This window comes from Vulpes lagopus, chromosome 10 (assembly GCF_018345385.1).
Source record: "Vulpes lagopus strain Blue_001 chromosome 10, ASM1834538v1, whole genome shotgun sequence".
Taxonomy (NCBI): domain Eukaryota; kingdom Metazoa; phylum Chordata; class Mammalia; order Carnivora; family Canidae; genus Vulpes; species Vulpes lagopus.
In genome coordinates, this window is record NC_054833.1 from 71,821,721 (window position 1) to 71,836,017 (window position 14,297).

Sequence of the window (14,297 nt, forward strand, 5' to 3'; positions counted from 1 at the left end):
AGATGTCCCAAATGAAAGATGATAAAAATCAGAGAAAAAGAGCTAAACAAAAATAGAGTTCAAAGTAAGGGTCATAAAGATAATGGATTTAAAAGAATGGATGAACTCAATACTTAAACAGAGAAAAAAATAAAAACCAGAGATGAGAATACAATAGCTGATAGGAGCAATACACTAGTAGAATGAACAGACTAGAGGATACAGAAAAATGGATCAGGGATCTAGAAGACAGGATAACAGGAAGCAACCAAGCTGAAGAGCAAAAAGAATAATGATGGGTTAAGAGACCTCTGCAACATCATCACCATAATATTCACATTATAGGGGTCCCAGAAGGAGAAGAGAGAGAAGGGGGCAGAATAACATCTGGAAACTTTCCTAAGCTGGGGAAGGACACAGAAACTCCAGGAAACACAGCCCCAAACAAGATGAACCCAAGGATATCCACACCAATACTGTTAATTAAAATGGCAAGCAAACAGTTACTTACAAGGGAGACCCCCATAGGGCTATCATCTGATTTTTCAGTAGAAACTTTACAGTCCAGAGCGAGTGGCATGATACAACTAAGGTGCCTAAAGGATAAAATCTACAACCAAGAACACTGTATTTGGCCTTAGAAGAAATGTCAAAGGGAATTCTATAAATGGAAAGAAAAGGCCATAACTAGCAGAAAATTACAAAGGGAAAAACTTTTGCTGGTAAAAGTAAACATATAATAAAAGTAGTAGATCAATCACAAAGCTAGTAAGGAGATTAAAACACAAAGTAGTAAAATTAATTATATACGCAAAAATTATTCAAGAGATACACAAAATAAAAAGATACAGAATAAGACAACGTATACATAAAATGTGGAAGGAGTAAAAAATTTCATGCTTTTAGAATGTATTTGAAAAGTCACCATCAACTCAATGTAGACTGCTGTACACACATAGGATGTTGTCTATGAACCCAATGGTAACTAAACCCCTGTAATAGAGAGGAATCTAAGCATAACATTAAAGAAAGCCATCAAACCACAAAGGAGAGCAACAGAGAAAGGAACAGAAAAATTAAAATGACAGTACATATCAATTACATTATTTTTAAAAATAAATTTTGTTGAAATGTCTTTTAAAAAAAAATTTACCCATCCATTTGACAGAGGAAGAGAGAGAGTACAAGCAGTGGGGACAACAGGCAGAAGGAGAGGGAGAAGCAGGATCCCCACCGAGCAGGGAGCCTGATGTAGTGCTCTATCAGAGGACCCTGGGATCATGACCTGAGCTGAAGGCAGATGCTTAACCATCCAGTCTCCCCCATCAGTAATTACTTTTATTATTTTTTTAAAGATTTTATTCATGAAAGACAGAGTGGAGAGAGAGGTAGAAATACAGGCAGAGGTGGACTAGATGCTCCAATGAGAAGACACAGAATGGATAAAAAGAACAAGACCCAAAGACCCATCTATGTGCTGCCTATAAAAGACTCACTTTAGACCTAAGGACATATACAGACTAAAGTGAAGATACAGGGACGCCTGGGTGGCTCAGCGGTTGAGTGTCTGCCTTTGGCTCCGGGCATGATCCCGTGGTCCAAGGATCAAGTCCCACATCGGGCTCCCTGCATTAAGCCTGCTCCTTCTTCTGCCTATGTCTCTGCCTATCTCCCTCTGTGTCTCTCATATAAATAAATAAAATCCTTAAAAAAATAATAAAATGAAGATACAGAAAAAAATTATTTCATGTAAATGGAAGCCAACCCCCCCACCAACACAACAAACCCCACAACTGGGATACTAAGATTCAGATAAAATGGACTTTAAAACAAGGACTATCACAGGAGGGGGAAAAAAAAGGTGATTACATATTGTTAAAGGGATCAATCAAAGAAATACAACAATTGTAAATATTTATGCACCCAACTTAGGAATGCCTAACTATATAAAACAAGTATTAACAGACATAAAGGGAAAAACTGACAGTAATATAATAATAGTAGGGAATGCTAACACACATCAATGGATAGGTCATCCAGATGGAAAAATGAATAAGGAAACAATGCCTTTGAATAAAACTTTAGATCAGAGGGACCTAACAGATATTAGAACATTCCACCCCAAAATAGCAGAATATTCAAGGGCATGTGGAGCATCCTTCAAGGTATATAGGCCATAAAACAAGTCTCAATAAATTTAAGAAAACATATATCAAATATCTTTTCTGATCAGGACAGTATAAAACTAGAAATTAGAAGAAAAAAACGAAGAAAAACACATGTAAGCTAACATGTTATTAAACAACCAGTAAGTCAATGAAGAAATCAAAAAAGGATATCAGAAAAATAGCTGGACACAAATGAAAATGGAGAGCCTACAGTTCAAAATCTTTAGGATTCAGCTTAAAGCAGTTCTAAGAGGGAAGTTCACAGCAATGCAGGCCTACCCCAAGAAACGAGAAAAACTTTCAAGTCAATAATTTAACCTTATGCTTAAAGGAACTAGAATAAGAAGAATAAAGCCCAAAGTTAGTAGAAAGAAGAAAATAATAAAGATCAGAATGGAAAGAAATGAAATAAGTCCTTAAACAATAAGATCAATGAGACTAAGGAACTTGTTCTCTGAAAAGAAACAAAATTGACAAACCATTAGCCAACTAATCAATAAAAAAACTGAAAATTGGAAATGAAAGTTACAATGGATACCTCAGAAATACAAAAAATAATTACTACAGAAAATTATATGCCAACAAATTGGGCAAACTATAAGAAAGAAATTCCTAGAAACATATAATCTTCCAAGACTGTATCAGAAAGAAATGGTAAATCTGAATAGACCAATTACTAGTAAGAAAGTTGAATAGCAAAAAATTCCCAACAAGTTTAAGACCAGGTGGCTTTACAGGTGAATTCTACCAAATATTTAAAGAAGCGTTAACACCTATTCTCAAACTATTCCCCAAAATGGAAGAGGTAGGGATGCTTTCAAGTTCATTCAAATGGCCAGCATTACTCTGATACCAAACCAAAGATATTACCAAAAAACAAAATTGCAGGCCAGTATCCTTTATAGACATAGTTGCAAAAATTGTCAACAAACTAATAGCAAGCTAAATTCCAAAATACATTAAAAAGACCATACAGGGATCCCTGGGTGGCGCAGCGGTTTGGCGCCTGCCTTTGGCCCAGGGCGCGATCCTGGAGACCCGGGATCGAATCCCACGTCGGGCTCCCGGTGCATGGAGCCTGCTTCTCTCCCTCTGCCTGTGTCTCTGCCTCTCTCTCTCTCTGTGACTATCATAAATAAATAAAAATTAAAAAAAAAAAAAGTCTTAAAAAAAAAAAAAAAGACCATACAACACTACCATCAAGTGGGATTTATTCCAAGGATGCAAGGATGGCTCAATATATACCAATCAATGTGATATACCACACATATAAATGGAAGGATCAAAATCATATGATCATCTCAATAGATGCAGAAAAAGTATTTGACAAAATTCAACATAAATTCATGATAAAAACTCAACAGAGTGGGTATGGAGAGAACATAATAAGGGCCATATATGACAACCCACAGCTAACATCATACTCAATATTGAAAAACAGAGCTTTTCCTCTAAGATCAGGAACAAGACAAGGATGTCCACTTTGCCACTTTTATTCAATGTCCTAGCAATTGCAATCAGATAAGAAAAAGAAAAGGCATTCAAATTGATAAGAAGTTAAACTGCCAAGATCTGGAGAGAACAGGATACTCTGTGTAGAAAACTTAAAGACTCAACCAAAACTTACTAGAATTAATAAATGAATTCAGGGGTGCCTGGGTGGCAGTTAAATATCCAACTCTTGATTTTGGCTCAGATCACAATCTTAGGATTTATGAGGTCAAGCCCTACATCAGGCCCTATGCTGGATGTGGAGCCCGCTTAGGATTTTCTCTCACCCTCTCCCTCTGTCCCTCATCCTTCTACACTCTTTCTTTAGCTAAAATAATTCTTTCTCTAAAATAAATCTTTAAAAAAATAAAAATTCAGAAAAGTTGTATAATATAAAATCAATATACAGAAATATGTTGCATTTCTATACACTAATAATGAAATAGCAGAAAGGGAAATGAAAATAATTCCCATTTGCAATTACATCAAAAGAATCAAATATCTAGGAATAAATTTAACCATGGAGGTGAAAGACCTATCTTCTGAAAACTATCAGAAGACCTTATCTTCTGAAAACTATAAGACACTGATGACAGAACTCAAGATGACACAAATACATGGAAAAATATACCATGCTCATGGATTCGAAGAATAGTCTTAAAATGTCCATAATACCCAATGCAATCTACCAAATTAATGCAATCTCTATCAAAATATCAACAGTATTCGGATGCCTGGGTGGCTCAGCAGTTGAGCATATCTGCCTTTGGCTCAGGGCGTGATCCTGGGGAGTACCAAGATCGAGTCCCACATTGGGTTCCCTGCATGGAGCCTACTTCTCCCTCTGCCTATGTCTCTGCCTCTCTCTTTCTGTGTCTCTCATGAATAAATAAATAAAATCTTTAAAAATATATCCACAGTATTTTTTCAGAACTATAGCAAAAAAAAAAAAAAAAAGTCCAAAAATTTGTCTGGAACCACAAAAACCCTAAGTAGTCAAAACAATCTTGAGAAAGAAGAACAAAAGTGAAAGTATCACAATCCCAGGTTTCAAATTATAACACAAACCTGTAGTAATCAAAACAGCATGGTATTAGCACAAAAATAGATACATAGATCAATGGAACAGAATTGAGAGCCCAAAAATAAACCCATGTTTATGTGGTCAATTCATCTACAACAAAGAAGGCAAAAATACACAATTGAGCAAAAACCATCTCTTCCAAAAATGGTGCTGAGAAAACTGGACAACTGCATGCAAAAGAAGGACACTGGCTTACCTTCTTACATGATTCACAAAATAAATTCAAAATGGATTAAAGACCTAAATGTGAGACCTGAAACCATAAAACTCCTAAAAGAAAAAAATAGGCAGGAATCTCTCTCTCTCTCTCTCTCTTTTTTTTTTTTTTTTTTAGGCAGGAATCTCTTAGACATCAAACTTCACAGTATTTTTCTGGATATGTCTCCTCCAAGGAAGACAAAAGCAGAAACACTCAAAACCAAGAAACAAAAACACAACTGGGCTTACATCAAACTAAAGTTTTTGCAGAGTGAAGGGAACAATCAACAAAACAAAAACCAAATCCACCTGCTCCTTCCAGCCCACTCCAAGTCACTAATGTCTCCTTAGAAGGAGTTTTTACATATATCTGTGCCCCAGCTTTTATGGCTGCCACCCAAGGGATGGTCCCTGGACTGCCTCACTCTGACAGCCAACAGAACTTCTATTCTTGAGTCCCACAGCACTGTAGCAAACAAATTTTTTATTTATTTATTTATTTTTTAGCAAACAAAAAATTCTTAATGGATGCAGGAACATCCTATCTACCCCCCACCTATGACTATATATATGAGCCCAGCACAGAGGGTACAGGCAAAAACTCCCATTTCTATCTCCCAGCTGCTGCCTGAGTGTTCAGGTTCTAATCAGCCTGCATCTAGGCGCTAACTGCAACTCATCCTTTTAGGTCACTGACAAGTCTTAGCACACCTTCAATTACTGAGAGTCACTAAAACAGAGGAGGAGGCTTGAACAATCACAAAAGTTTGAGGGACAACTAAGAGCTCAGACCAGGTTCACCACCTACATGAGACAACTCTCTCAAGACTGAGAAGGGTGGCTATTTTATCTAATGTGCAGAAACACAGAGAATCAAAGAAACAGGGAAATGCATTGTAAACAAAAGGACAAGATAAATATCCAGAAACATACTGCACTTAAACAGAGGTAAGTGATTTACCTGAGAGGAGTTTGAACTGACAGTAAAAAAAAAAAAAAAAAAAAAAAAAGCTCAGGAAAATATTGCATGAACAAAGGGAGAATTTCAACAGAGACAGAAAATACCTTAAAAGTACTAGAAACATCAGAGCTAAAGAATACAACAACTCAACTGAAAAAAAATTGATAGAAAGGTTCAACAGCAGACTAGATCAACCAGAAGAAAGTATTAATGAACTTGAAGACAGGTCTGTGGATTTCATCTAATCAGAGTTGGAAAAAAAAAAAAAAAAAGCATGAAGATTAGCTTAAGGGATATGGATCACCATCAAACAAATCAATATACACATTATAGAAGTTCCATAAGGAAAGAAGAGAGCAAGAGGAGGAGAAAGCTTTTTCAAAGAATTAATGGATGAAAATTTCTGTACCCTGAGGAAAGAAACACACAACCAGATCCATAAAGCCCAACAAGTATGAAACAAGATGAATTCAAAGAGACCTACACTGAGACATATTATAATTAAATTACTAGACATTAAATGACAAGGAGAGACTCTTAAAGGCAGCAAGAGAAAAGCAAGTTATTACACTAGGGAACCCAATTAAGACTATAAGCAGATTTTATTTATTTATTATTATTTATTTATTTATTTATTTATTTATTTATTTATTTATTTTTAGTAAATCTAACACCATAAAACTAGAAGAAAACATAGGTGGTAAGCTTCTTGGCATCAGTCTTGTGATGGTTTTTTGGGTATAACACCAAAAGTTAAAGGAAACAAAAGCAAAAACAAAGCAGGGGGAGCACAAGAAACTGAAAAGCTTCTACACAGCATAAGATACCATCAACACAATGAAAAAGCAACCTACTAAAAGAGAAAATATTTGCAAATCATATATCTGATAAGGGGTTAATGTCCAAAATATATAAAATGCTCATTCAATTCAATAGCAAAAAACCAAACTGCTATTATAAAATGGACAGAGGATCTGAATAGACAACTGTCCAAAGAAGATGTAGAGATAGCCAATAGGCACATGAAAAGCACTAATAGCACAAATCATCAGGGAAATGCAAATCAAAACCACAGACAGCAGGAATAAACCTGTGATGGTGCATGGAAGATAGCAGTGGTAAATGAAATTGGAAAGACGTGCTGGCCTTGGTCATGGAGGGAGCGAGAATGAGATTATTATCTCATACCTAGAAGAATGGCTATTAGCAAAATTACAGGAGGTGTTAATTATCCTGGAATTAAAATTAAAAACAATTTAAAAAAGACAAGAGATAACAAGTATTGGCAAGGATGTGTGGGGGAAAAAAAAAGAGAGATTCCATCCTAGATTAAGATTGCCTGTAAAAAATTGTATATGAAGACCTTCATTCCTCCACTATCAAGGCTCTTTTCAGCTGCCTTTTTCATTTGAACCCCTTTATTGGTCTGGTAATCTTACTACATGTTAGACTATGGCCACTAACACTGTCAGACTCTTAGCTTCAGGTAAAAAGACCTCTTTTTCTTATTAGTGTTCTTCCTCTAATAAATAATCAGCTTATTAAATTTTGAAAAGCTACTTGTTTGAGAACCCAATTCATTCTTCAAAGATAACAGAGAAAGTAAAAATATCTAACTCCAGGATCTGGAAATCATACACTTTTGATTCTCCTCCCTTGATTCTTCCTGCTGTGTAGTAATCCATATTTCTTGTCTTAGTATGAGCAAATCAATAATCTGAATTTTCCTCTCTTACAATGCTATCTTTATACTCAGAAGCCAGGGAGGAAATTTATTTGGTGCTTCCACTGGAAGGACTTCCCAGTTGTGCTACCACATTCACAGGAGGAACCATGTGACATGCAGATCAGCAAAACACTCCTCTGGGCCATACAGGAAAGATCAGTCAGATAAGGAAAGGAAAATGGAGGTCATTATCGCCCAGACGATAACTGGGAGAAAGATCATTTTTCTGATATGCATTATCAAACATATCTAATTATTAGTGCAAGGACTGCTGGGTACAATGGGAAGTGATGATAGTTGATTAACCTTTTTGAAACAAAATTCAGTATTCTTGGAGAAATAAATCTGGATCAAATATCAGAAAAAAAGAAAACCACAAAAGGGGGAGAGTATAAAGCAGGCAAATACTTTTCCTTCTAGTTCAGATTTGCAGGATACAGACATCCATTCCTTCATAGACTGACTATTGAGGGCACCGGGCTGTGTGCTGTGGGGTTACCTAAATACATGAAGTTTGAAGAGTACCCTCCAAGAGCTAATATCCTAGGAGGGGAAGAAAAGTACAAAACATTTCTAAAAGGAGAAAGCCACCATGCCAGAGGAGAAATAGAGGCAAAGTGCTCAAGTTTTTCATAGAAGGGAAAATGGGGAGAAGGGAGTTTGTGAAATGTGGGCAAAATTTTCATGGATGAGAAGGCATCTGAATCAGGATTTGGAGACAATGCCGTATGTGGACATGAGGGTCATGGGAATGACCCTCCCGGGTGAGAGAAAATGCCTGAGCAAAGTAGGGGGCAGGAAGGCCCAGGCCTGGGAGGGCACACCATGGCTGATCCATGGAAGAGAGTAGGAGCAAATAAGGTTGGAAAGGTGAGCTGGTCTCAGTCATGGAGGGGCTGGCATGCCAGGCTAAGGATTATAAGTGAAATAATAAACTGATCTTGGAACCTGGAAAAATTAAATAGCAGCTCTATAAAAATGTGGTAATGGAAGAGATAAGTGTTAGATATATACATATGGGCAAACACAGAGATTATATGATTTAAAACTCTGGTTAAAATTTTACATGGAATAAACAAGTGAGAAATTGGTACACTTTGAAAATCCAAAGGAGAAAACACAATTTCAATGGGCATTTACACTTTGGAGAAACTAATGAAAGACACGGAGTAGAAGAGAATGTCCACTATTCCAGTGTAAATCAAATTATCAAAATATCCAAACCATATTACATTTGAGAAAGAAACTGACAAAACTTAATGATATTCTTTTTTTTTTAAAGATTTTATTTATTCATTCATGAGAGACAGAGAGACAGAGAGACAGAGACACAGGCAGAGGGAGAAGCAGGCTCCATGCAGGGAGCCCAACATGGGACTCGATCCTGGGTCTCCAGGATCACGCCCTGGGCTGAAGGCGGCGCCAAACTGCTGAGCCACCTGGGGCTGCCCAAATGATGATATTCTTATACTGTGTCACTAACATCAGCCCTATGCAGTAAGCAGAAAAGGAATGATCTCTATTGAATATATGTGAAAACAAAAGATCAGATACCTTAGGTGACTTGGCTGAAATCACAAGGTTATTAAATATTAGAGTCATGAATCCAACCCATTTTTTCCTCATTCCAGTGTCCTTTCCATTAATCCAATCTCCCTTATTTCTAAAAATACATTTTTTTTTGCACACAGTTAGTATGAAACCTATTTTGTAACCATGCAGTTGCTATTTTATATTAATTAAAGCAAATATTTTTATCTTCATGTAAATGTAGACTAATTTCCTTTTATTTTCATATGAATTTTTATTTTTTATTTTTTTAAAGTTGACAATTAGACTTTATAGCAGCATTTTTTTTTTTTTTAAAGGCAAGGTACAACACTATTTCTGTAATGATTAAAAATTTAGAGAAATTGGGCAGCCCCAGTGGCTCAGCGGTTTAGCGCCACCTTCAGCCCAGGGTGTGATCCTGGAGACCTGGGATGGAGTCCCACATCAGGCTCCCTGCATGGAGCCTGCTTCTCCCTCTGCCTGTGTCTCTGCTTCTCTCTCTCCTCTCTGTGTATTCTCATGAATAAATAAATAAAATCTTTAAAAAAAAATTAGAGAAATTATGCACTTGGAAAAAAATGAGGTGGACATATAGTTATTCACAGTGATAGCATTAGAGTTGAATTCTCTCGCACTTTACACCAAGTCCTTATATATTTCAAGACTTATATTCATATTATCAGATGCATAAATCTTAAATTCAAAATACTTTGATACAGATGTCCAAAAAAAGTGCTTTCTGAAAAAGATGATGTAGGGAAAGTTTCTTACTTTGTGATTTCTTTTGTCCTTTTAAGCACACCACGTTGTTAACAGTAGATGTGTGGTGGTAAGTTTGTGTGCTAAGGTCAAGAATTTCTAGTCAACCCAATGCCCCATGTGCCCAAGTATCTCCATGCCAGACAAAGCCCAGGACACAACAATAATGCTTTGTGCCCAGGCTGAGCAGTTACTCTCTCCTATATAGTAAGTATTTATCCACAGAATAGTAAAAAATATATATATATTATATAAAAATATAAATCATCATAAATATATATATATATTAGATGCTAGAGCCTAATACAAGAATTCAATCTAAAAACTTCTAGAGGGGATCCCTGGGTGGCTCAGCAGTTTAGCGCCCGACTTTGGCCCAGGGTGTGATCCTGGAGTCCCAAGATCGAATCCCACGTCAGGCTCCCGGCATGGAACCTGCTTCTCCCTCCTCCTGTGTCTCTGCCTCTCTATGTCTATCATAAATAATAAATAAATCTTTAAAAAAAAAACTTCTAGAAAGATAATTAAAATATTTCTAGTTTTAGTTGTATCATTCACAAAACTGATGACACTGGAATATTTTCCTCATCTGAAATAACAATATCAAAGGTTATGCCTAACACAAAAAACTAGTGTTTAATGATTTTTATGCCATTATTTTTAAATACTCTTATGTTTCAAAACTAATTAAATTTGCCTTCAGTATTTTGTTTTAGAGTTTTGGAACCAGCTCCTTTAGAATGCTCTAACAGCTTGATGGCCTTGTCAGAGTTTTCAATATTTCTAAGCAGGGTCTCTAATCTTCTCTTCATTTTCTTCTGGTCTTCAAGAGCCCATCCAATTACTATGGACTGAAACTTCTGGTCAACAGGCCCCGGTGGCACCTCAGATAAACATGCACTGTACAGGGACATCAAGTGACTCCTGGCATCTCCCAAATCATCCAGAAATTTACTGACCACCTCATCAATAATCCTGGTGGCATGCTTTAGGGATTCTTGCTGCTGGGGGTTTCCGATTGTTTCTACGAAAACTTCGATTGTTTCTACGGAAACTTCAACGGTGAGGGTTCGTCCCATCAAATGGTTTGCCATCAGATTTACTTCTCTTTCTCTGTCGCTGATCTGCCTCATGTCCTGGCTATTCTGGATGCTGTGGATCATTTCCGGGAGGCTTTCTTTCTCTTGCTCAACAGCAGTTGCGGCTTCTCTTTAAGCTTCCACCCTGAGCCCCAGCTGCTCCAGGCTCTCCAGCAGGCAGCAGAAGCGCCCTCGTTGGCTTTCTCATTGATCTTCACCTGAGCCATATGAGCCTCCTGGGCAGGGAGGCCAAGAGGTCACTGGTCTCTTGGGTGACCTGATTTTCATTATGAATTTAGAAAGAGAATGTTGCAGTTTCATTTTTTGACTGGTAAAGTCTAATCCTTACAGGGTGTCTTAAGCTCAATATTTAAGCTCACTTCCATAAGTGAGCTTTTACATAGTTGTAAAAGTCTGATAAGAATTCACACAAAAGGGGGGATCCCTGGGTGGCGCAGCAATTTAATGCCTGCCTTTGGCTCAGGGCATGATCCCAGATCCTGGGATCGAATCCCACATCGGGCTCCCTGCATGGAGCCTGCTTCTCCCTCTGCCTGTGTCTCTGCCTCTCTCTGTGTGTCTCTCATGAATAAATAGGTAAAATCTTTAAAAAAAAAAAATTAAAAAAAAAAAAAGAATTCACACAAAAGGGGATTGTGACTCTCCCACAGGGAGATCCCTGTGGGACAGATTAATGCCGATAGTGAACTGGATTCAGCTCCTCCAAAGTCACACTATTTATCATTCATGCTCTTCTAAAAGAAATGCAACCACTTAGTGCATAGTTCTTGAAATACAAAATTAATTTTTTTTTGAAAATTCTGCCTCTACTCAGGGCTCCTCAGCCTCACTTTTACCTTTAGCCCCACTTTAACTTCTCTAAGTCTTGTCTCATTAATGGATTAGATTAGATGGAGAGCCTAAAATGAACAACTGCCCTAGTTCTTTTAGAATCTGTATCAACCCCTTACTATTCCTTTCTTCTGGCTTCAAGTCCAGCTTTTGGACTTTGTACCTAGAGAAACATGAATTAATTTATCTTTTCAGCATTAAGCATCGTTCACTTCTCAAATTTTATTTAAATACAATTTTTCTCTTTTCCCCAATAAGAAATGTCTTAAAACCAACGTTGCTTTATTTTGTGACATTAAGAATAAAATGTCTCTTCCTCATATATGCACATAGATGTTTTCAATTTTCACATTAATTTTTGCTTCTCAACTATTTGCCTTTCCTGATGAATAACGTGAAGTCTTAACTTTGAATTTAAAGACTGCTCCTCCAAAAGTATTGGAGCACGTTCCAAAAAATAAAAGTAAAATTGGAGTACCTCACTGGTTTCATTGTGCCAAGTTATGCAAATTCTGTATCTTAGGTTTAAGTATGTTTAATAAGGACTCTTGGTGCACATGGGTGGCAAAGTCGGTTAAGTGACTGACTTCATTTGGGCTCAGGTCCTGATCTTAGGGTAGTGAAATCCAGTCCCACGCTGGGCTTTGTGATCAGCTCAGAGTCTGCTTTAGGCCCTCTCTCCTTTCCCCTCTCTCTGCCCCTTGCCCTCAGCTCTCTCTCAAATAAATAAATAAATAAATAAATAAATAAATAAATAAAATTTTTAAACAGAACTCAAAATATCAACATTAAAATCCTTTGAAAAATTAGACTAACGTGAGAGTAGAAATTAAGATCTTTAGATTTAAGTATACTATAAATTATTTTTTTAATTTTTTTAACATTTAAAAAACTGATTTTGTTTATAAACAAAGATTTTAAAGTAATGAGGGTAAGTAAATTCCAAATGGTTGTTTTCCTTAATTCCAGTTTTTAGCATAAATCATTTAAAAAATATTTTCCAAATTATTAGCCAGGGTTAAATATAATCTGTGGTTCCATAATCATTATTTAACATAGATTTAGGTTTTTAAAAGTATTTTATATATTTAGTATTTATCACAAGATTCTGATCTTGGAGTACCACAAGATCCACACAAAAACCTTTTTGGCCAGTCTCTGCACTCTTTTCCCACTAGATGGCAGCATTAAGTTCTATATGAAAGGACTGAACCCCAACCAGGACTTTTTGTTCATTTTTCAGTTTTGTTTTCTATTTCCTCATCACACAGTTTTATTACACATTCTGTGGTTGGTTCCCTGAAACAGGTAATCAGCTTCCTTTCAGGAAAGACCCCTGAAACCAAGGGTAACAGCAGAGCACAACAAACAGGTAGATAGTATTCTCCTAACATAGGGCATACTAGACAGCTAGCCAGTTTGGTAAGTGTCCAATGAAAAACCTAAGCCATAATTTAAACAGTCCTATGAAACAGCTGAAATAATTCCTATATTATTCTTTACATTATTAAACTCATGACTATGTCTAACTGAAAAGTTGCTTAAGAGAAACTGTACCTATTTTACCTACTTTACTAAAAGGGGAGAGGAAGGAATGTCTTGCTTTTGACAGATTATGATTAGATGGTAAGTGTAGGCATTTAATAAAAACTTAATTGGGGCAGCCCTGGTGGCTCCGCGGTTTGGCACCACCTTTGGCCTGGGGTGTGATCCTGGAAACCCGGGATCAAGTCCCATGTCGGGCTCCCTGAATGGAGCCTGCTTCTCTCCCTCCCCCACCCCTCTCTCTTTCATGAATAAATAAATAAAATCTAAAAAAAAAAAAAAATTAATTGGCTCAAACACTTCCCCCTTAAGGTGGGCTTCTCCCAACCATCTGACATAGATTTAACTATTTATCACTACTTCAGAACTTGACATTTCAAATTCCATTTATACATTCAAATTAACAGTATTATGGGGTGCCTGGCTGGCTCAGTGGGTAGAGCATGTGATTCTTGATCTTAGGGTTGTGAGTTCCAGTTCCACGTTGGGTGTAAAGATTACTTTAAAAAAATAAAATCTTCACACACACACACACACACACACATACTAACAGGGTAGCTGTTATGTAGCTGACTATAATGCTATGATTACTAGAGTGTTACTATAAAATTTTAACTATATCTATTTTTAAGTTTTCTCAATAAGAGAATATTTAAGAAATGCACTTTTTGAGAAAATTAATAACTATAGCTCAATGGCAGTACTCCATTATTATAATCATGAGTAGCCCTTTTTAAATTGTTTTCTAAGTAGAACTAGATCTGTAATTAATTTGCTTTCTTATCATTACATACTTTCAGGATCTCTAATACACTCAGCAAAAATGCTACCCTCTGTTCAGTACAGTTAAGCTTTTTTAAAAATTAAAGTCCAAATTTGTTGATATTTATAAGGTTGTACAACC

At 36.6% G+C, this 14,297-nt stretch overlaps 1 protein-coding gene and 1 pseudogene across 2 annotated transcripts in view; both read right to left on the bottom strand.

Moving 5' to 3' along the window:
* RAVER2 (ribonucleoprotein, PTB binding 2) overlaps positions 1–14,297 on the bottom strand; it is an 86,871-nt gene that overhangs the window by 3,455 nt on the left and 69,119 nt on the right. The window lies entirely within an intron of this gene.
* LOC121499832 lies at positions 10,601–12,340 on the bottom strand (annotated as a pseudogene).